Below are 24,884 nucleotides of genomic sequence, written 5' to 3'. Positions count from 1 at the left end.
TCACGAAATCGCGCTTGGAATTTCTCTATTTTTTCAGAGTGGTTGTTTTGCATATATATATATATATATATATATATATATATATATATATATATATATATATATATATATATATATATATATATACATATAAGTACCTAGGGATTGGCGGAGAGCATGTATAGTCCCTTTATATAAAGGGAAGGGGGACAAAAGAGATTGTAAAATTATAGAGGAATAAGTTTACTGAGTATACCACGAAAAGTGTATGATAGGGTTATAATTGAAAGAATTAGAGGTAAGACAGAATGTAGGATTGTCGATGAGCAAGGAGGTTTAAGAGTGGGTAGGGGATGTGTAGATCAAGTGTTTAAATTGAAACATATATGTGAACTGAATTTAGATAAAGGTAGGGAAGTTTTTATTGCATTTATGGATTTAGAAAAGGCATATGATAGAGTGGATAGAGGAGCAATGTGGCAGATGTTGCAAGTATATGGAATAGATGGTAAGTTATTAAATGCTGTAAAGAGTTTTTATGAGGATAGTGAGGCTCAGGTTAGGGTGTGTAGAAGAGAGGGAGACTACTTCCCGGTAAAAGTAGGTCTTAGACAGGGATGTGTAATGTCACCATGGTTATTTAATATATTTATAGATGGAGTTGTAAAAGAAGTAAATGCTAGTGTGTTCGGGAGTGGGGTGGGATTAAATTATGGGGAATCAAATACAGAATAGGAATTGACACAGTTACTTTTTGCTGATGATACTGTGCTTATGGGAGATTCTAAACAAAAATTGCAAAGGTTAGTGGATGAGTTTGGGAATGTGTGTAAAGGTAGAAAGTTGAAAGTGAACATAGAAAAGAGTAAGGCGATGAGGGTATCACATGATTTAGATAAAGAAAAATTGGATATCAAATTGGGAAGGATGAATATGGAAGAAGTGAGTGTTTTCAGATACTTGGGAGTTGACGTGTCGGCGGATGGATTTATGAAAGATGAGGTTAATCATAGAATTGATGATGGAAAAAAGGTGAGTGGTGCATTGAGATATATGTGGAGTCAAAAAACGTTATCTATGGAGGCAAAGAAAGGAATGTATGAAAGTATAGTATTACCAACGCTCTTATATGGGTGTGAAGCTTGGGTTATGAATGCAGCAGCGAGGAGACGGTTGGAGGCAGTGGAGATGTCCTGTCTAAGGGCAATGTGCGGTGTAAATATTATGCAGTAAATTCGGAGTGTGGAAATTAGGAGAAGGTGTGGAGTTAATAAAAGTATTAGTCAGAGGGCTGAAGAGGGGTTGTTGAGGTGGTTTGGTCATTTAGAGAGAATGGATCAAAGTAGAATGACATGGAGAGCATTTAAATCTGTAGGAGAAGGAAGACGGGGTAGGGGTCGTCCTCGAAAAGGTTGAAAAGAAGGGGTAAGGGAGGTTTAATGGGCGAGGGGCCTGGACTTCCAGCAGGCGTGCATAAGCGTGTTCGATAGGAGTGAATGGAGACGAATGGTATTTGGGACCTGACGATCTGTTGGAGTGTGAGCAGAGTAATATTTATTGAAGGGAATAAGGGAAACCGGTTATTTTTATATAGCCGGACTTGAGTCCTGGAAATGGGAAGTACAATGCCTGCACTCTAAAGGAGGGGTTTGGGATATTAACAGTTTGGAGGGATATCTTGTGTATCTTTATACATATATGCTTCTAATCTGTTGTGTTCTGAGCACCTCTGCAAAAACAGTGATTATGTGTGAGTGTGGTGAAACTGTTGAATGATGAAAGTATTTTCTTTTAGGGGATTTTCTTTCTTTTTGGGTCACCCTGCCTCGGTGGAAGAAGGCCGACTTGTTGAAACATATATATATATATATATATATATATATATATATATATATATATATATATATATATATATATATATATATATATATATATATATATATAATTATATATATATATATATATATATATATATATATATATATATATATATATATATATATATATATATATATATATATATTAGTTAAATAAGTACCACCTCTATAGCTGGAATGGGGACCCTCATCCTCAGAAAAGACAATAAACGTACCTCAGAGAAAACTCAAGGTTCTCCCCGGAGCTGTTTGAATATTTTCTTCTCCTACCACCCCCTATATATATATATATATATATATATATATATATATATATATATATATATATATATATATATATATATATATATATATATATATATATGTATATATGTCGTGCCGAATAGGCAGAACTTGCAATCTTGGCTTAAATATCAACGCTCATCTTGCCGTATAGGACAAGTGAAAATTTGTGTATGCAATAATTTCGCCAAAATCATTCTGAACCTAACGAAAAAAATATATTTCATTGTGTTTGTTTAGTAATAAATTATTGTAAACGTATTTAAGATATATTTAGTTGGGTTAGGCTAAAATAAATTGTTATTGTTATAATAAGGTTAGGTAAGTTTTCTAAGATTCTTTTGGTGCAAAAATAAAAATATTCACATTAATATTAATGAAAAAAATATAGGTCAGCAGTTTCGCCTGCCTTGAAGGGGGCAGTTAGTACACAGCAGTATTCCGGCCTAGAGAGAACAATCGATTTGAAGAGAATCATCATGGGCTTGGCGTCTATTACAACCCAGGAGTCCCAAAGGCCTGTTATCCTGGGTGTAAAGAGAGCAAAATAAACACAGCAGAAAAACTTTTAACTTGTATTATCCTTCACCAATTTAGAACAAAAGTATGTACATTATGATAAGACAGCGGCAGCGGCAACAGGAACCTTGTCCTCTATTTTTACTTCTACCTGAGGTTCCCAGCAGCCCAGTGATGACCTAATCAAGACCCACATAACACTAACATGTGTGGATACCCAGAATGATATAAAGCAACTGCAGAAATCACCCAAAAGTTCACAAATTTACCAACTAATAGGACTCGTTCTAGCAACTCCTATCCCGCTGCCACTGAAGTGATACTCCACAACATTCACCCAACACCCATCGCCTACTATTCACCCGAAGCCACAGCCAATGGACAAGGGTCAGAACAATAAAAGAAGATCCAGTAACCAGCTAAGGACTCCTAACATCAAAGGTGAGAGCAGTAATAACACGAGGAAAACTTGTAGTACTGCCAGCCAGGACACAACCCTCATCACCCACCGACATCACCACAACACACGACAGACAATAACAAACATGGCCGCCGCTACATTCCAAGATAACTCCTTCCCAGTATTTGATGTCAAGAAGATCACCGACCCAGAAATAGCTAAACTCCTTATGATTCAGAACCAAACGATCACCAAACTAACTCAAGAAATGCAGGAACTAAAGGCTAGCAATGCAGATTACCTCAACAAGATCACTGCTCTAGAATATAAACTAGACACTCTAGAACAACAAAGCAACACCCACACCCGGTCCCTAGACACCATCAGCACTCTAAAAGACCAAGTCACCCTACTTACTACCAACATTACAGAGGAAAGATCAAGAGTGGACCAACAACTTGCCAATGTCATAACCAACTTCCAAGACCATAATGACCAACAGCAGCTATCTGACGCTGTTGTAGTTAACAGCAAACATCTCCCACCCACAGTCACCCAAGAGACCTGCATGGAGACCACCCTACAGCTTATCAAGGACCACCTTCGCCTTAACATACGTAGTGATGACTTAAAGGATTGCAAACTGATGGGCTACCAAGCAGGTAAAAAAACAGTGCTGTTAAAATTCCAAACTAGCTTACAAAGAAACAACCTACTAAAAACATCTATTTCTATGAAAACTGATGTTTACGTCAATGAGTGCCTTACCAAAACGAGACAAAACCTTCTTTATCGGCTAAGAAAATTGTGCTATGCCCCAAAAATCCACCAGTGCTTTGTGAGGGATGGAAAAATAGCAGTTAGGAAACAGCCCACTGGGAAGAGATACTTCATCTCTACAGAACACGACCTTAAAACGTTCCTAAGTGAGGCTGGACTAACAGAATCAGAGTAAAGTGCAGATAATACCCATAGTCCACCGTTAGTGTTATATTGTCATAAATTTGTGCCCCCCTAAAATTCTAATACCCCAACTACTTTTAATTGTCATTGTTGTATTCAACGACCATTCTACCTCATAGTCTTAATTGTATTTAATATCTACAGAATCTATCTCCTTTTTTACAACTTACCACATCACTGTTCCATCTTATTTTTTTATAAACTAACCATAACTTGTCTTCAATAATTCTACCTCACTTTAAAAAATACTCAATTGCCCAATTTTATTCTAAATCCCTATTATTGCCCAATTTTACTTAAAACTATATTGATCAAACTTATTGTAAACTTCTTTTATTGACCATTTTTATTCCATACTTTTTTAACCTAGTATTTTCAACTACAACTTTTATATCATCCTGTCTACCATCTTACTAGCATATTATAACCAAGTCATTGCCATTTTTATTTTTATCATTTTTTTTATTATTATTTTGCTACCTTAATTTGTGTATTTTATCCTGTCAATTTAAATCTAATTAGGGGTGGGATTAAATTATGGGGAATCAAATACAGAATAGGAATTGACACAGTTACTTTTTGCTGATGATACTGTGCTTATGGGAGATTCTAAACAAAAATTGCAAAGGTTAGTGGATGAGTTTGGGAATGTGTGTAAAGGTAGAAAGTTGAAAGTGAACATAGAAAAGAGTAAGGCAATGAGGGTATCACATGATTTAGATAAAGAAAAATTGGATATCAAATTGGGAAGGAGGAATATGGAAGAAGTGAATGTTTTCAGATACTTGGGAGTTGACGTGTCGGCGGATGGATTTATGAAAGATGAGGTTAATCATAGAATTGATGATGGAAAAAAGGTGAGTGGTGCATTGAGATATATGTGGAGTCAAAAAACGTTATCTATGGAGGCAAAGAAAGGAATGTATGAAAGTATAGTATTACCAACGCTCTTATATGGGTGTGAAGCTTGGGTTATGAATGCAGCAGCGAGGAGACGGTTGGAGGCAGTGGAGATGTCCTGTCTAAGGGCAATGTGCGGTGTAAAAATTAAGCAGTAAATTCGGAGTGTGGAAATTAGGAGAAGGTGTGGAGTTAATAAAAGTATTAGTCAGAGGGCTGAAGAGGGATTGTTGAGGTGGTTTGGTCATTTAGAGAGAATGGATCAAAGTAGAATGACATGGAGAGCATTTAAATCTGTAGGAGAAGGAAGACGGGGTAGGGGTCGTCCTCGAAAAGGTTGAAAAGAAGGGGTAAGGGAGGTTTAATGGGCGAGGGGCTTGGACTTCCAGCAGGCGTGCATAAGCGTGTTCGATAGGAGTGAATGGAGACGAATGGTATTTGGGACCTGACGATCCGTTGGAGTGTGAGCAGGGTAATATTTATTGAAGGGAATAAGGGAAACCGGTTATTTTTATATAGCCGTACTTGAGTCCTGGAAATGGGAAGTACAATGCCTGCACTCTAAAGGAGGGGTTTGGGATATTAACAGTTTGGAGGGATATCTTGTGTATCTTTATACATATATGCTTCTAATCTGTTGTGTTCTTAGCACCTCTGCAAAAACAGTGATTATGTGTGAGTGTGGTGAAACTGTTGAATGATGAAAGTATTTTCTTTTAGGGGATTTTCTTTCTTTTTGGGTCACCCTGCCTCGGTGGAAGAAGGCCGACTTGTTGAAACATATATATATATATATATATATATATATATATATATATATATATATATATATATATATATATATATATATATATATATATATATATATATATATATATATATATATATATATATACATATATAAATATATGTATATATATATATATATATATATATATATATATATATATATATATATATATATATATATATATATATATATATATATATATATATATATATATATATATATATTTTAGTTAAATAAGTACCACCTCTATAGCTGGAATGGGGACCCTCATCCTCAGAGAAGACAATAAACGTACCTCAGAGAAAACTCAAGGTTCTCCCCGGAGCTGTTTGAATATTTTCTTCTCCTACCACCCCCTATATATATATATATATGTATATATATATATATATATATATATATATATATATATATATATATATATATATATATATATGTATATATATATATATATATATATATATATATATATATATATATATATATATATATATATATATATATGTCGTGCCGAATAGGCAGAACTTGCAATCTTGGCTTAAATATCAACGCTCATCTTGCCATATAGGACAAGTGAAAATTTGTGTATGCAATAATTTCGCCAAAATCATTCTGAACCTAACGAAAAAAAATATATTTCATTGTGTTTGTTTAGTAATAAATTATTGTAAACGTATTTAAGATATATTTAGTTGGGTTAGGCTAAAATAAATTGTTATTGTTATAATAAGGTTAGGTAAGTTTTCTAAGATTCTTTTGGTGCAAAAATAAAAATATTCACATTAATATTAATGAAAAAAATATATCTTTAAACGTATAAGAGAAAATTTCAGAAAGGATTTCATTTTAAATGAGTTCTTGCTAATTGACCAGTTTTACATATTCGGCACGACATATATATATATATATATATATATATATATATATATATATATATATATATATATATATATATATATATATATATATATATATATATATATATATATATATAGTAGGTAGATAGGTTGTTGGACAGCAACCACCCAGTGAACTACTACCGTCCTGCCAAGTGAATGTAAAACGAGTGCCTGTAATTGTTTCACATGATGGTAGGATTGCTGGTGTCTTTTTTCTGTCTCATAAACATGCAAGATTTTAGGTACATCTTGCTACTTCTATTTACACATTGGTCACATTAGACATACATGTACACGTTTATTTATACACACTCTTCTGAGTTTTCTTTAATTTTATCTTAATAGTTCTTGTTCTTATTGCTTTTCCTTTAATATCAATGGGGAAGTGGAATAAGAACTTCTTCCGTAAGAAATGTGTGTTGTGTAAAAGTCAACTAAAATGCCAGGAACAATGGGCTAGTAACTCCTTTTCTCGTATAGCCTACTAAAAAGAAAAAGAAGAAAATCGTCAAACTCGGATGTCTGAATGTGTGTGGATGTTGTGCAAATGATAAGAAAGAGATGATTGTGGACGTTATGAATGAGAAGAAACTGGATGTCCTGGCTTTAAGTGAAACAAAGCTGAAGGGGGTGGGAGAGTTTCAGTGGGAAGAAATAAATGGGATTAGGTCAGGGGTTTCAAATAGAGTTAGAGCTAAAGAAGGAATAGCAATAATGTTGAAGGATAAGTTATGGCAGGAAAAGAGTGAATATAAATGTATTAATTCAAGGATTATGTGGAGTTAAATAAGGGTGGGATGTGAAAAGCGGGTTACAGTAAGCGTTTATGCACCTGGAGAAGAGAGAAATGTAGAGAAGAGAGAGATTTTGGGAAATGTTAGAGTGCGTGGGGAGTTATGAACCAAGTATGAGAGTAAGAGTGCGTGGGGAGTTATGAACCAAGTATGAGAGTAAGAGTGCGTGGGGAGTTATGAACCAAGTGTTAGAGTACTTGTCGTTGGGGATTTCAGTGCTAAAGTGAGTAAAAATATTGTTGAGGGAGTAGTAGGTAAATTTTGGATGCCAGGGGTAAATGAAAATGGGAGCCTTTAATTGAGCTATGTGTAGAAAGATGTTAGGTAATAAGTAATACATATTTTATGAAAAGAGGGGGACAAAAGAGATTGTAAAAATTAAAGGTTAACAAGTTTACTTAGTATACCAGGAAAAGTTTATGGTAGGGTTATTATTGAAAGAATTAGAGGTAAGACAGAATGTAGGATTGTCGATGAGCAAGGAGGTTTTAGAGTGGGTAGGAGATGTATAGAGCAAGTGTTTACATTGAAGTATATATGTGAGCAGTATTTAGATAAAGGTAGGGAAGTTTTCATTGCATTTATGGATATAGAAAAGGCATATGATAGAGTGGATACGGGAGCAATGTGGCAGATGTTGCAAGGATTTGGAATAGGTAGTAAGTTACTGAATGCTGTAAAGAGTTTTTATGAGGATAGTGAGGCTCAGGTTAGGGTGTGTAGAAGAGAGGGAGACTACTTCCCGGTAAAAGTAGGTCTTAGACAGAGATGTGTAATGTCACCATGGTTGTTTAATATATTTATAGATGGAGTTGTAAAAGAAGTAAATGCTAGGGTGTTGGGGAGAGGGGTGGGATTAAATTATGGAGAATTAAATACAAAATGCGACTTAACACAGTTATATTTTGCTGATGATACTGTGCTTATGAGAGATTCTAAAGAAAAGTTGCGAAGGTTATTGGGCGAGTTTTGGAGGGTGTGTAAAGGTAGAAAGTTGAAAGTGAACATAGATAAGAGTAAGTTAATGAGGGTATCAAATGATTTAGATAAAGAAAAATTGGATATCACATTGGAGAGAGGGAGTATGGAAGAACTGAATGTTTTCAGATATTTGGGAGTTGACGTGTCACCAGATGGGTTCATGAAAGATTAGGTTAATCATAGAATTCACGAAGGAAAAAAGGTGAGTGGTGCATTGAGGTATATGTCGAGATAAAAAACTTTATCTCTGGAAGCAAACAAGGGAATCTATGAAAGCATAGTGGTACCAACACTCTTATATGGGTGTGAAGCTTGTGTTGTAAATGCTACAACGAGGAGACGGTTGGAGGCAGTGGAGATGTCCTGTCTAAAGGCAATGTGTGGTGTAAATATTATGCAGATAATTCGGAGTGTGGAAATTGGGTGAAGGTGTGGAGTTAATAAAAGTATTAGTCAGAGGTTAGAAGAGGGGTTGTTGATGTGGTTTTGTCACTTAGAGAGAATGGATCAAAGTAGAATGACAGAGAGAGTATAAATCTGTAGGGGAAGGAAAGCGGGGTAAAGGTCGTCCTCGAAAAGGCTGGAGGGAGGGGGTAAAGAAGGCTTTGTGAGCGAGGGGATTGGACTTCCTGCAAGCGTGCATGAGCATGTTAGATAGGAGTGCATTGTGACGAATGGTTTCTGGGACTTAGCGAGCTGTTGGAGTGTGAGTAGAATAATATTTAGTGAAGGGATTCAGAGAAACCAGTTATTTTTATATAGCCGGGCTTGAGTATTGGAAGTGAAAAGTACAATGTCTGCACTTTAAAGAAGGGGTTTGGGTAATTGACAGTTTGGAGGGAGATGCTGTATCTTTAAATGTGCTTCTAAACTGTTGTATCTCGGCGCTTTGCCAAGACAGTGATTATATATATATATATATATATATATATATATATATATATATATATATATATATATATATATATATATATATATATATATATATATATATATATAAATATATATATATATATATATATATATATATATATATATATATATATATATATATATATATATATATATATATATATATATATATATATATATATATATTATTTACCAAACTGCGGCAGGCCAGGACTCGACCTCATTTCTGTTGTTTACTAGATTCGGTATTCTTCTTAGTACATTATATCGTGTTTGTTTATTGTCATCATCCACTTAGATACTTCAATGATATCTCCTCTTATTCTCGGTCTCTCAAGAGGTGAAGCTTCAAGGTTCTAAAATATATCTTCATATGAGAGATTTCTTATACAATGGAATAATTTTGTCCTCCTTCTCTGTATGTTCTCAAGTGTATTTATATCCGTTGTGTAATATGGCGACCAAAGCTGAGCTGCATGATCTAAGTTAAGCTTTACTAGAGTTGTATAGAGCTGTACAATAACTCTCGAACTCGTATCTTCTGCTTCTATCAACTTTTCTGTACTTGACTGAAGAAGCCTACTGTGTAGGCGAAACGTTTCATAATAAAGATACCTAACTGTTGCATATGTGTCTTACCTAACAACCTGTCGGTATTTTATACCATTTTAATGTTCAACTCTCGAACTCGTATTACTTATACTTCTTGATATAAATCAAAGTAGTCTGTTAGCCTTTTCGTGCACACTTAGGCACTGTTGTGTTGGCATTATATTTCTGCTTACAATGACCCCCAAGTATTTTCACATTCTGTGTAATCAAGCTCTACATCATCTAGTTTATAGCTATGAGGGTTAGTTTCGTTTAGAAGGTTAGAACTTTACACTTGTCCACATTGAACTGTATCTTTCAGTTTTCAAACCATGACATTAATGTATCAAGATACTCCTGAAGTTCATTGATGTCCTCCTCAGAATCTATGATTTGGGCTATTTTTGTATCAACATCGAATTTACTCATGTCACTAGTTATTCCTTCATCAGACCATGCCACGGCCTGGAGTTTTATGACTCACTCGCCACGAGTTCAATCACCCGTGGTATTGCTTGTTTTCAATCGTGTCATTACGATTTCGTGAGTTCCTTCATCAAGGTCATTACTGTAAATTATGAACACTAACTGGTACAGAACTGATCTTTGTGGAATACCACTAATGAACTGTCTCCATCTAGACTTCAGCCCATAAATACAAATTTTTGGCTTCCTATTAGTCGGCCATGTCCCGGCTGTGTTATAACTTTACCATATATACCAGTCTTTTGTGAGGAACTCTATGATGATGATAATAATAATAATAATAATAATAATAATAATAATAATAATAATAATAATAATAATAATAATAATAATAATAATAATAATAATAATAATAATAATGGAGATGTCATGTCTGAGGGCAATGTGTGGTGTGAATATAATGCAGAGAATTCGTAGTTTGGAAGTTAGGAGGAGGTGCGGGATTACTAAAACTGTTGTCCAGAGGGCTGAGGAAGGGTTGTTGAGGTGGTTCGGACATGTAGAGAGAATGGAGCGAAACAGAATGACTTCAAGAGTGTATCAGTCTGTAGTGGAAGGAAGGCGGGGTAGGGGTCGGCCTAGGAAAGGTTGGAGGGAGGGGGTAAAGGAGGTTTTGTGTGCGAGGGGCTTGGACTTCCAGCAGGCATGCATGAGCGTGTTTGATAGGAGTGAATGGAGACAAATGGTTTTTAATACTTGACGTGCTGTTGGAGTGTGAGCAAAGTAACATTTATGTAGGGATTCAGGGAAACCGGCAGGCCGGACTTGAGTCCTGGAGATGGGAAGTACAGTGCCTGCACTCTGAAGGAGGGGTGTTAATGTTGCAGTTTAAAAACTGTAGTGAAAGTTTTTCTTTTTCGGGCCACCCTGCCTTGGTGGGAATCGGCCAGTGTGATAATAAAAAAATAATAATAATAATAATAATAATAATAATAATAATAATAACAATATCTCTATTTCTACAAGTACATGTACAAGGTGTACAGTCCTAGCTGACTACGATGACATGTTACTATGTAGAAAGACGAGTGTTATGTTGAGCATTTCCGGCAAATTTGGTCAGCATTGTCCCAGGATGCGACCCACACCAGTCGACTAACACCCAGGTACCTATTTTATTCTGATGGGTGAACTGGGACAGCAGATGTCTTAGGGAGACACGTCCCTAATGTTTTTCCAGCCGTACCGGAGATTCGAACTCCGGACCTCAGTGCACGAGCTGAGTGCACGAGCTGAGTGCACGAGTTGAGTGCGCGAGCTGAGTGCACGAGTTGAGTGCACGAGCTGAGTGCGGGACGATGAAGTTACTGAAACCCAGATCAACGTCAATTTTTTTATCGATGTGCACCGAATCAAAAACTTTATTAAAGAATGTTAGAATATTTATCAGGCAGGAACTTCATCTTGTAAATCCGTACTCAGACCATTAATTATGCTCATTAAGCTGGCATCTAAAAAAAAATTATTGTATTTTCTTGACACATCGGTTATTTCCCACCCAGGCAGGGTGGCCCACCCAGGCAGGGTGGCCCACCTAGGCAGGGTGGCCCACCCAGGCAGGGTGGCCCACCCAGGCAGGGTGGCCCACCAAGGCAGGGTGGCCCACCCAGGCAGGGTGGCCCACCAAGGCAGGGTGGCCCACCAAGGCAGGGTGGCCCGAAAAAGAAAAACTTTCATCATTGACTCCATCACTGTCTTGCCAGAGCCGAGTTTACACTACAGTTATAAAACTGAAACATTAACACCCGTCCCTCAGAGTGCAGCACTGTAATTCCCACCTCCAGGACTCAAGTCCGACCTGCCGGACTGTAATTGATTCTAATAATTTGTCTTTGAAGACAACAGTCGTATTGGACGGTAAACCATGTAACTGACTTACCTCCTGATTTAAAATATAAGAATTTCAATAGCCATCTTCCACTTCTTCGTCACAACACCAGTTTGTGTTAATACATTAAACAGTACGTTAGTGGCTGACTAAGTTCACACTTACATTCCTTGTGGCTGTAATATTACATAAATTATTTTCTTCTGAGCCTGAGTAATTATTGACTACCGGGATGTTATTTATGTCTTCTTGTGTGGAAGCTGGTATGAAATAACTATTGAAAATAGAGCACATTTCCTGCTCATTATCGTTAAGTTGTCATCATCTAGTTCTTAGCGGTCCTATTTTTTCCCTGATCTTTGTCCTATACATTTGAAAGAATCATTTTGGATTTGTCTTTGTTCCTCTAAATAATTCATAGTCGCGATTAGCTTTCGTAATCCTCTTTTTTTTCACCTCTTTTTTAAAATGAATGTATTGGTCAGAAATGTTAACGTCTCCTTTTTTGATACAGATATAAATTCCCAATATGTGTTTTAGTGTCCAATTCATTCATTTGGGATCATTTCTGTTTGATCTAATTTTGATATAGGCATGCTGAACATTAAGGATAAAAGTTATGTCTTTAACTAAAGAAAGTATATCAAAAAGGTTTTCATGATGAGAGAGAACCATCATATTCTAGATTGAATATGTTAGTCCTTAGTCGAATTGCAAAACGTATTTCTAGTATTTTTAAACAATTTGCCATAAAAGTTTTTGGAGTAATGTAGATCATTCGCTATTTATAAAATCTTGAAAATTTCATCAACTATGAACTCTGCGTTACAAATACTGTGATGTAGATCAACTATGTTTGTTAGGTCAGTCTATATTGGATATCTGTTCTACATCACAGTACACAAAGATCATAAAACATGGATAAGAAACAAAAAAGAATGATTTATTCTCTCACTGATACTCAACAATTTGTACAAAGAATACTTTGAGACAAGACTACTTAACAGAATTCTTCCCAATAAAGCTAAGTGCTACAGATATGTTGAGGTTTTTTTATGCTTAATGACCGAGAATATAGATATATATAATTTACTTCATGAATTAAATAGTCTGGCACCGTTCATTAACTTTACTGATGAGTTTGAGCAATATTACTCGTTGCCTGTTTTTCAGGTCTTAATTATTAAAGCAACCATGAATGTAAATTCAAAATATTCTGGAAATGTTTTCTAGAGCCCAGGTTATTTGCAGCCCAAAGATAATAGATATTTTTTTAAAGATTTATGAAATAGCGAATGATCAACAATACCTATAAAATTTAATCGATAAATCTTTTAAAAATGTTAGAAATACATTTTGCATTTAGAAAAAGAACAACCATATTAAACCAACAACATTGTGGTTTTTCCTAACCATGAAAAACCTTTATATACCTTCTCTAATTCAGAATTTTTAAATTCGAAGTTGTATTTAAAACTCGTCATACAGTAAAAATTAAAATAATTAACAATTCACCCGAAAATTGATGCTCAAAAGGCCGAGAAAAATGTAGCAAGCAAGTCTATGGTTGAGAGAAATATAATCGAATCAAACTACGTAAAAAGTAATTTTCATTTTAATATGAATATTGGCTTAGGATTATACAAATTAGTTTCTTTGATAATTAATAAAATTAGGGAAGAATTTAATGTATGTTTGACATGTCGTTGACCATCCCATCAGCATCATAATGGAACGGGAGTATTGTTGGACGTGACCGTCACGTCATATCTCACCCTTAAAAGCCTTCTGCTGTTCTGTTATTTTTATCAGTCCTTGAAAATATCAGAAATCACGAAAGTGCTTCGAATTTTAATATTTTTAACAATGGTTTTGATTTGCATATCACATGTTTACTGTGATATTATCACACACACATACACATGATATATGTATATATATACATACACACACACACACACATATATATATATATATATATACATATATATATATATATATATATATATATATATATATATATATATATATATATATATATATATATATATATATATATATATATATATATATATTTACATATATATATACATATATATATATATATATATATATATATATATATATATATATATATATATATATATATATATATATATATATATATATCTATATATACATATATGTCGTGCCGAATAGGCAGAACTTGCGATCTTGGTTTAAATAGCAACGCTCATCTTGCCATATAGGACAAGTGAAAATTTGTGTATGCAATAATTTCGCCAAATTCATTCTGAACCTAACGAAAAAAATATATTTCACTGTGTTTGTTTAGTATTAAATTATTGTAAACAAATCTAAAATATATTTAGTTGGGTTAGGCTAAAATAAATTGTTCTTGCTATAATAAGGTTAGGTAAGTTTTCTAAGTTCCTTTTGGTGCAAAATTATAAATTTGTATATCAACATTAATGAAAAAAATATATCTTTAAACGCATAAGAGAAAATTTTAGAAAGGACTTAATTTTAAATGAGTTCTTGCTAATTGACCAGTTTTACATATTCGGCACGACATATATATATATATATATATATATATATACATATATATATATATATATATATATATATATATATATATATATATATATATATATATATATATATATATATATATATATATATATATATATGCAAAACAACCACTCTGAAAGAGCAGTGAAATTCCATGCGCTTTCGTGACTGCTCACATTGTCAAGGAACTATAGTTCTTTGACAATGTGAGTAGTCACGAAAGCGCTTGGAATTTCACTACTCTTTCACAGTGGTTGTTTTGCATATATATATATATATATATATATATATATATATATATATATATATATATATATATATATATATATATATATATATATATATATATATATATATATATATATATATATAATAACAAATTAAATTGAGAATACGAACACTCACAAATCAGATGAGCCTCAGTTAACTAAATGGCCTTGAAGACACTGGCGGCTGTTTTCTATTGAGCTGGTAATAACAACACTTGTATTGAGCTGGTAATAACACTTGTATTGAGCTGGTAATAACAACACTTGTATTGAGCTGGTAATAACAACACTTGTATTTCTATGGAGCAGGTAAACACAAAAAGTCTGGAAGGTAACAAAAAATGATCAAAGTACTGTAAAATATATATCAATATAATTTATCTTACAGATGAGGTGAAACTAGAAAAAAAATGAAAATTCCAATAAATGTAAATGCACAGAAATTAATTGATAAAAAATATTATATTTAGTACCAATAATTGATAATAAGCTTCTCTGAAATGAACACTAATATTTCTGAAAGCTAGTGAAGCGACTACGTTAATATTCACTCACACTAGATACCTAAACAAGAGAACACTTTGGTAGTGAACTTACTGCTTAGAAATCCAGAAAAGGAAAATAGAATTATGCAAATGTCATAGAATATTAATAAATGCAGTATACAAGTGTTTGTGAACAACACTGAGACAGTATACAAGTGTTTGTGAACAACACTGAGACAGTATACAAGTGTTTGTGAACAACACTGAGACAGTATACAAGTGTTTGTGAACAACACTGAGACAGTATACAAGTGTTTGTGAACAACACTGAGACAGTATACAACTGTTCGTGAACAACACTGAGACGGTATACAAGTGTTTTTGAACAACACTGAGACAGTATACAAGTGTTTGTGAACAACACTGAGACGGTATACAAGTGTTTGTGAACAACACTGAGACAGTATACAAGTGTTTGTGAACAACACTGAGACAGTATACAAGTGTTTGTGAACAACACTGAGACAGTATACAACTGTTCGTGAACAACACTGAGACGGTATACAAGTGTTTTTGAAAAACACTGAGACAGTATACAAGTGTTTGTGAACAACACTGAGACGGTATACAAGTGTTTGTGAACAACACTGAGACAGTATACAAGTGTTTGTGAACAACACTGAGACAGTATACAAGTGTTTGTGAACAACACTGAGACAGTATACAAGTGTTTGTGAACAACACTGAGACAGTATACAAGTGTTTGTGAACAACACTGAGACGGTATACAAGTGTTTGTGAACAACACTGAGACAGTATACAAGTGTTTGTGAACAACACTGAGACGGTATACAAGTGTTTGTGAACAACACTGAGACAGTATACAAGTGTTTGTGAACAACACTGAGACAGTATACAAGTGTTTGTGAACAACACTGAGACAGTATACAAGTGTTTGTGAACAACACTGAGACAGTATACAAGTGTTTGTGAACAACACTGAGACAGTATACAAGTGTTTGTGAACAACACTGAGACAGTATACAAGTGTGTGTGAACAACACTGAGACAGTATACAAGTGTTTGTGAGCAACACTGAGACAGTATACAAGTGTGTGTGAACAACACTGAGACAGTATACAAGTGTTTGTGAACAACACTGAGACAGTATACAAGTGTTTGTGAACAACACTGAGACAGTATACAAGTGTTTGTGAACAACACTGAGACGGTATACAAGTGTTTGGGAACAACACTGAGACAGTATACAAGTGTTTGTGAAAAACACTGAGACGGTATACAAGTGTTTGTGAACAACACTGAGACAGTATACAAGTGTTTGTGAAGAACACTGAGACAGTATACAAGTGTTTGTGAACAACACTGAGACGGTATACAAGTGTTTGTGAACAACACTGAGACAGTATACAAGTGTTTGTGAACAACACTGAGACGGTATATAAGTGTTTGTGAACAACACTGAGACAGTATACAAGTGTTTGTGAACAACACTGAGACGGTATACAAGTGTTTGTGAACAACACTGAGACAGTATACAAGTGTTTGTGAACAATACTGAGACGGTATACAAGTGTTTGTGAGCAACACTGAGACAGTATACAAGTGTTTGTGAACAACACTGAGACAGTATACAAGTGTTTGTGAACAACACTGAGACAGTATACAAGGGTTTGTGAACAACACTGAGACGGTATACAAGTGTTTGTGAACATCACTGAGACAGTATACAAGTGTTTGTGAACAACACTGAGACGGTATACAAGTGTTTGTGAACAACACTGAGACAGTATACAAGTGTTTGTGAACAACACTGAGACAGTATACAAGTGTTTGTGAACAACACTGAGACGGCATGCAAGTGTGTGTGGACAACACTGAGACAGTATACAAGTGTTTGTGAACAAAACTGAGACGGTATACAACTGTTTGTGAACAACACTGAGACAGTATACAAGTGTTTGTGAACAACACTGAGACGGTATACAAGTGTTTGTGAACAACACTGAGACAGTATACAAGTGTTTGTGAACAACACTGAGACAGTATACAAGTGTTTGTGAACAACACTGAGACAGTATACAAGTGTTTGTGAACACTGAGACTGTATACAAGTGTTTGTGAACAACACTGAGACAGTATACAAGTGTTTGTGAACAACACTGAGACAGTATACAATTGTTTGTGAACAACACTGAGATGGTATACAAGTGTTTGTGAACAACACTGAGACGGTATACAAGTGTTTGTGAACAACACTGAGACAGTATACAAGTGTTTGTGAACAACACTGAGACAGTATACAAGTGTTTGTGAACAACTCTGAGACGGTATACAAGTGTTTGTGAACAACACTGAGACAGTATACAAGTGTTTGTGAACAACACTGAGACAGTATACAAGTGATTGTGAACAACACTGAGACAGTATACAAGTGTTTGTGAACAACACTGAGACAGTATACAAGTGTTTGTGAACAACACTGAGACAGTATACAAGTGTTTGTGAACAACACTGAGACAGTATACAAGTGTTTGTGAACAACACTGAGACAGTATACAAGTGTTTGTGAACAACACTGACACAGTATACAAGTGTTTGTGAACAACACTGACACAGTATACAAGTGTTTGTGAACAACACTGAGACAGTATACAAGTGTTTGTGAACAACACTGAGACGGTATACAAGTGTGTGTGAACAACACTGAGAGAGTATACAAGTGTTTGTGAACAATACTGAGACAGTATACAAGTGTTTGTGAACAACACTGAGACGGTATACAAGTGTGTGTGAACAACACTGAGACAGTATACAAGTGTTTGTGAACAACACTGAGACAGTATACAAGTGTTTGTGAACAATACTGAGACAGCATACAAGTGTTTGAGAACAACACTGAGACGGTATACAAGTGTGTGTGAACAACACTGAGACAGTATACAAGTGTTTGTGAACAACACTGAGACAGTATATAAGTGTTCGTGAACAACACTGAGACGGTATACACGTGTGTGTGAACAACACTGAGACAGAATACAAGTGTTTGTGAACAACACTGAGACAGTATACAAGTGTTTGTGAACAACACTGAGACGGTATGCAAGTGTTTGTGAACAACACTGAGACAGTATACAAGTGTTTGTGAACAACACTGAGACAGTACACAAGTGTTTGTGAACAACACTGAGACGGTATACAAGTGTTTGTGAACAACACTGAGACAGTATACAAGTGTTTGTGAACAACACTGAGACAGTATACAAGTGTTTGTGAACAACACTGAGACAGTATACAAGTGTTTGTGAACAACACTGAGACAGTATACAATTGTTTGTGAACAACACTGAGATGGTATACAAGTGTTTGTGAACAACACTGAGACGGTATACAAGTGTTTGTGAACAACACTGAGAGGGTATACAAGTGTGTGTGAACAACACTGAGACAGTATACAAGTGTTTGTGAACAACACTGAGACAGTATACAAGTGATTGTGAACAACACTGAGACAGTATACAAGCGTTTGTGAACAACACTGAGACAGTATACAAGTGTTTGTGAACAACACTGAGACAGTATACAAGTGTTTGTGAACAACACTGAGACAGTATACAAGTGTTTGTGAACAACACTGAGAGAGTATACAAGTGTTTGTGAACAATACTGAGACAGTATACAAGTGTTTGTGAACAACACTGAGACAGTATACAAGTGTTTGTGAACAACACTGAGACAGTATACAAGTGTTTGTGAACAACACTGAGAGAGTATACAAGTGTTTGTGAACAACACTGAGACGGTATACAAGTGTGTGTGAACAACATTGAGACAGTATACAAGTGTTTGTGAACAACACTGAGACAGTATACAAGTGTTTGTGAACAATACTGAGACAGTATACTAGTGTTTGTGAACAACACTGAGACGGTATAAAAGTGTGTGTGAACAACACTGAGACAGTATACAAGTGTTTGTGAACAACACTGAGACGGTATACAAGTGTGTGTGAACAACACTGAGACAGTATACAAGTGTTTGTGAACGACACTGAGACAGTATACTAGTGTTTGTGAACAACACTGAGACGGTATACAAGTGTTTGTGAGCAACACTGAGACAGTACACAAGTGTTTGTGAACAACACTGAGACGGTATGCAAGTGTTTGTGAACAACACTGAGACAGTATACAAGTGTGTGTGAATAACACTTAGACAGAATACAAGACTCTGTGAACAACACTGATACAGTATACAGGTGGTTGTAAACAACACTGAGACCGTATATAAGTGTGTGTGAACAACACTAAGACGTATACAAGTGTGTGTGAACAACACTGAGACAGTATACAAGTGTGTGAACAGCACTGAGACAGAATACAAGTGTTTGTGAACAACACTGAGACAGTATACAAGTGTGTGAACAACACTGAGACAGAATACAAGTGTGTGTGAACAACACTGAGACAGTATACAAGTGTGTGAACAACACTGAGACAGAATACAAGTGTTTGTGAACAACACTGAGACAGTATACAAGTGTGTGAACAACACTGAGACAGAATACAAGTGTGGGAACAACACTGAGACAGTATACAAGTGTGTGAACAACACTGAGACAGTATACAAGTGTGTGAACAACACTGAGACAGAATACAAGTGTTTGTGAACAACACTGAGACAGTATACAAGTGTGTGAACAACACTGAGACGGAATACAAGTGTGTGAACAACGCTGAGACAGTATACAAGTGTGTGAACAACACTGAGACAGTATACAAGTGTATGAGCAACACAGAGACAGAATACAAGTGTTTGTGAACAACACTGAGACAGAATACAAGTGTGTGTGAACAACACTGAGACAGTAAACAAGTGTGTGAACAACACCGAGACAGAACACAAGTGCGTGTGAAAAACACTGAGACAGAATACAACTGTGTGTGAACAACACTCAGACAGAATACAAGTGTTTGTGAACAACACCGAGACAGAACACAAGTGTTTGTGAACAACACTGAGACGGTATACAAGTGTTTGTGAACAACACTGAGACAGTATACAAGTGTTTGTGAACAACACTGAGACAGTATACAAGTGTTTGTGAACAACACTGAGACAGTATACAAGCGTTTGTGAACAACACTGAGACAGTATACAATTGTTTGTGAACAACACTGAGATGGTATACAAGTGTTTGTGAACAACACTGAGACGGTATACAAGTGTTTGTGAACAACACTGAGAGGGTATACAAGTGTGTGTGAACAACACTGAGACAGTATACAAGTGTTTGTGAACAACACTGAGACAGTATACAAGTGATTGTGAACAACACTGAGACAGTATACAAGTGTTTGTGAACAACACTGAGACAGTATACAAGTGTTTGTGAACAACACTGAGACAGTATACAAGTGTTTGTGAACAACACTGAGACAGTATACAAGTGTTTGTGAACAACACTGAGACAGTATACAAATGTTTGTGAACAACACTGACACAGTATACAAGTGTTTGTGAACAACACTGAAACAGTATACAAGTGTTTGTGAACAACACTGAGACAGTATACAAGTGTTTGTGAACAACACTGAGACGGTATACAAGTGTGTGTGAACAACACTGAGAGAGTATACAAGTGTTTGTGAACAATACTGAGACAGTATACAAGTGTTTGTGAACAACACTGAGACGGTATACAAGTGTGTGTGAACAACACTGAGACAGTATACAAGTGTTTGTGAACAACACTGAGAGAGTATACAAGTGTTTGTGAACAACACTGAGACAGTATACAAGTGTTTGTGAACAATACTGAGACAGTATACTAGTGTTTGTGAACAACACTGAGACGGTATAAAAGTGTGTGTGAACAACACTGAGACAGTATACAAGTGTTTGTGAACAACACTGAGACGGTATACAAGTGTGTGTGAACAACACTGAGACAGTATACAAGTGTTTGTGAACAACACTGAGACAGTATACTAGTGTTTGTGAACAACACTGAGACGGTATACAAGTGTTTGTGAACAACACTGAGACAGTACACAAGTGTTTGTGAACAACACTGAGACGGTATGCAAGTGTTTGTGAACAACACTGAGACAGTATACAAGTGTGTGTGAATAACACTTAGACAGAATACAAGACTCTGTGAACAACACTGATACAGTATACAGGTGGTTGTAAACAACACTGAGACCGTATATAAGTGTGTGTGAACAACACTAAGACGTATACAAGTGTGTGTGAACAACACTGAGACAGTATACAAGTGTGTGAACAGCACTGAGACAGAATACAAGTGTTTGTGAACAACACTGAGACAGTATACAAGTGTGTGAACAACACTGAGACAGAATACAAGTTTGTGTGAACAACACTGAGACAGTATACAAGTGTGTGAACAACACTGAGACAAAATACAAGTGTTTGTGAACAACACTGAGACAGTATACAAGTGTGTGAACAACACTGAGACAGAATACAAGTGTGGGAACAACACTGAGACAGTATACAAGTGTGTGAACAACACTGAGACAGTATACAAGTGTGTGAACAACACTGAGACAGAATACAAGTGTTTGTGAACAACACTGAGACAGTATACAAGTGTGTGAACAACACTGAGACGGAATACAAGTGTGTGAACAACGCTGAGACAGTATACAAGTGTGTGAACAACACTGAGACAGTATACAAGTGTGTGAGCAACACAGAGACAGAATACAAGTGTTTGTGAACAACACTGAGACAGAATACAAGTGTGTGTGAACAACACCGAGACAGAACACAAGTGCGTGTGAAAAACACTGAGACAGAATACAACTGTGTGTGAACAACACTGAGACAGAATACAAGTGTTTGTGAACAACACCGAGACAGAACACAAGTGTTTGTGAACAACACTGAGACAGTATACAAGTGTGTGAACAACACTGAGACAGTATACAAGTGTGTGAACAACACTGAGACAGTATACAAGTGTGTGAACAACACTGACACAGTATACAAGTGTATGTGAACAACACTGAGACAGTATACAAGTGTATGTGAACAACACTGAGACAGTATACAATTGTATGTGAACAACACTGAGACAGTATACAAGTGTATGTGAACAACACTGACACAGTATACAAGTGTATGTGAACAACACTGAGACAGTATACAAGTTTGTGAACAACACTGAGACAGTATACAAGTTTGTGAACAACACTGAGACAGTATACAAGTTTGTGAACAACACTGAGACAGTATACAAGTGTGTGAACAACACTGAGACAGTATCACACGGAACAATGTCACTAAACACTGCTAGATGTCACTGAACAACGATCAACTTAGTACATTAAAACATTGTTGTATAACACTATACTATAATAATGAAGATGAGATTCACTGTGCTGTTACATTCGTCCATTAGAGAAATATTAGCCAGGAAGTAGAGCTGAGGAAGACGACGTAGTGATTGTTGACATCAGCTGACGGAGAGCAGAGAACCCACCAGCAGTGTCCTTGGATGCTGCCTCACACGCCATCTAGAGGACACCTCAGGAATCTGAGTTAAAATTCTAACAGAGTAGTGAAGGACACTGCCTTCAAGGTACAGTAAATCCTACACTTAAACACACATTGAGAATCTGCTGCATTTTGTATAATTTTTTTTTTATTATCACTCTGGCCGATTCCCACCAAGGCAGGGTGGCCCGAAAAAGAAAAACTTTCACCATCATTCACTCCATCACTGTCTTGCCAGAAGGGTGCTTTACACTACAGTTTTTAAACTGCAACATTAACACCCCTCCTTTAGAGTGCAGGCACTGTACTTCCCATCTCCAGGACTCAAGTCCGGCCTGCCGGTTTCCCTGAATCCCTTCATAAATGTTACTTTGCTCACACTCCAACAGCACGTCAAGTATTAAAAACCATTTGTCTCCATTCACTCCTATCAAACACGCTCACGCATGCCTGCTGGAAGTCCAAGCCCCTCACACACAAAACCTCCTTTACCCCCTCTCTCCAACCTTTCCTAGGCCGACCCCTACCCCGCCTTCCTTCCACTACAGACTGATACACTCTTGAAGTCATTCTGTTTCGCTCCATTCTCTCTACATGTCCGAACCACCTCAACAACCCTTCCTCAGCCCTCTGGACAACAGTTTTGGTAATCCCGCACCTCCTCCTAACTTCCAAACTACGAATTCTCTGCATTATATTCACACCGCACATTGCCCTCAGACATGACATCTCCACTGCTTCCAGCCTTCTCCTCGCTGCAACATTCATCACCCATGCTTCACACCCATATAAAAGCGTTGGTAAAACTATACTCTCATACATTCCCCTCTTTGCCTCCAAGGACAAAGTTCTTTGTCTCCACAGACTCCTAAGTGCACCACTCACTCTTTTCCCCTCATCAATTCTATGATTCACCTCATCTTTCATAGACCCATCCGCTGACACGTCCACTCCCAAATATCTGAATACATTCACCTCCTCCATACTCTCTCCCTCCAATCTGATATTCAATCTTTCATCACCTAATCTTTTTGTTATCCTCATAACCTTACTCTTTCCTGTATTCACCTTTAATTTTCTTCTTTTGCACACCCTTCCAAATTCATCCACCAATCTCTGCAACTTCTCTTCAGAATCTCCCAAGAGCACAGTGTCATCAGCAAAGAGCAGCTGTGACAACTCCCACTTTGTGTGTGATTCTTTATCTTTTAACTCCACTCCTCTTGCCAAGACCCTCGCATTTACTTCTCTTACAACCCCATCTATAAATATATTAAACAACCACGGTGACATCACACATCCTTGTCTAAGGCCTACTTTTACTGGGAAATAATTTCCCTCTTTCCTACATACTCTAACTTGAGCCTCACTATCCTCGTAAAAACTCTTCACTGCTTTCAGTAACCTACCTCCTACACCATACACTTGCAACATCTGCCACATTGCCCCCCTATCCACCCTGTCATACGCCTTTTCCAAATCCATAAATGCCACAAAGACCTCTTTAGCCTTATCTAAATACTGTTCACTTATATGTTTCACTGTAAACACCTGGTCCACACACCCCCTACCTTTCCTAAAGCCTCCTTGTTCATCTGCTATCCTATTCTCAGTCTTACTCTTAATTCTTTCAATAATAACTCTACCATACACTTTACCAGGTATACTCAGCAGACTTATCCCCCTATAATTTTTGCACTCTCTTTTATCCCCTTTGCCTTTATACAAAGGAACTATGCATGCTCTCTGCCAATCCCTAGGTACCTTACCCTCTTCCATACATTTATTAAATAATTGCACCAACCACTCC

At 36.2% G+C, this 24,884-nt stretch overlaps 1 long non-coding RNA gene across 2 annotated transcripts in view; it reads right to left on the bottom strand.

The window, feature by feature from the left end:
* The window catches only part of LOC138854240 (uncharacterized), a 39,027-nt gene extending 15,913 nt beyond the window's left edge, over nt 1–23,114 (bottom strand). Inside the window, exons 1-2 of one of the 2 annotated variants that reach the window (XR_011393449.1) lie at nt 22,967–23,114; nt 15,175–15,368 (exon numbers count right to left, since the gene is read on the bottom strand). This is a non-coding gene — a long non-coding RNA (uncharacterized lncRNA). The remainder of the gene's footprint in view (nt 1–15,174; nt 15,369–22,966) is intronic. The other variant, XR_011393448.1, reaches the window with a different exon arrangement.
* Nucleotides 23,115–24,884: the final 1,770 nt, after the last annotated feature.

Source organism: Cherax quadricarinatus, chromosome 53 (assembly GCF_038502225.1).
Source record: "Cherax quadricarinatus isolate ZL_2023a chromosome 53, ASM3850222v1, whole genome shotgun sequence".
Taxonomy (NCBI): Eukaryota; Metazoa; Arthropoda; class Malacostraca; order Decapoda; family Parastacidae; genus Cherax; species Cherax quadricarinatus.
This window is presented reverse-complemented; position numbering and strand designations above follow the sequence as displayed.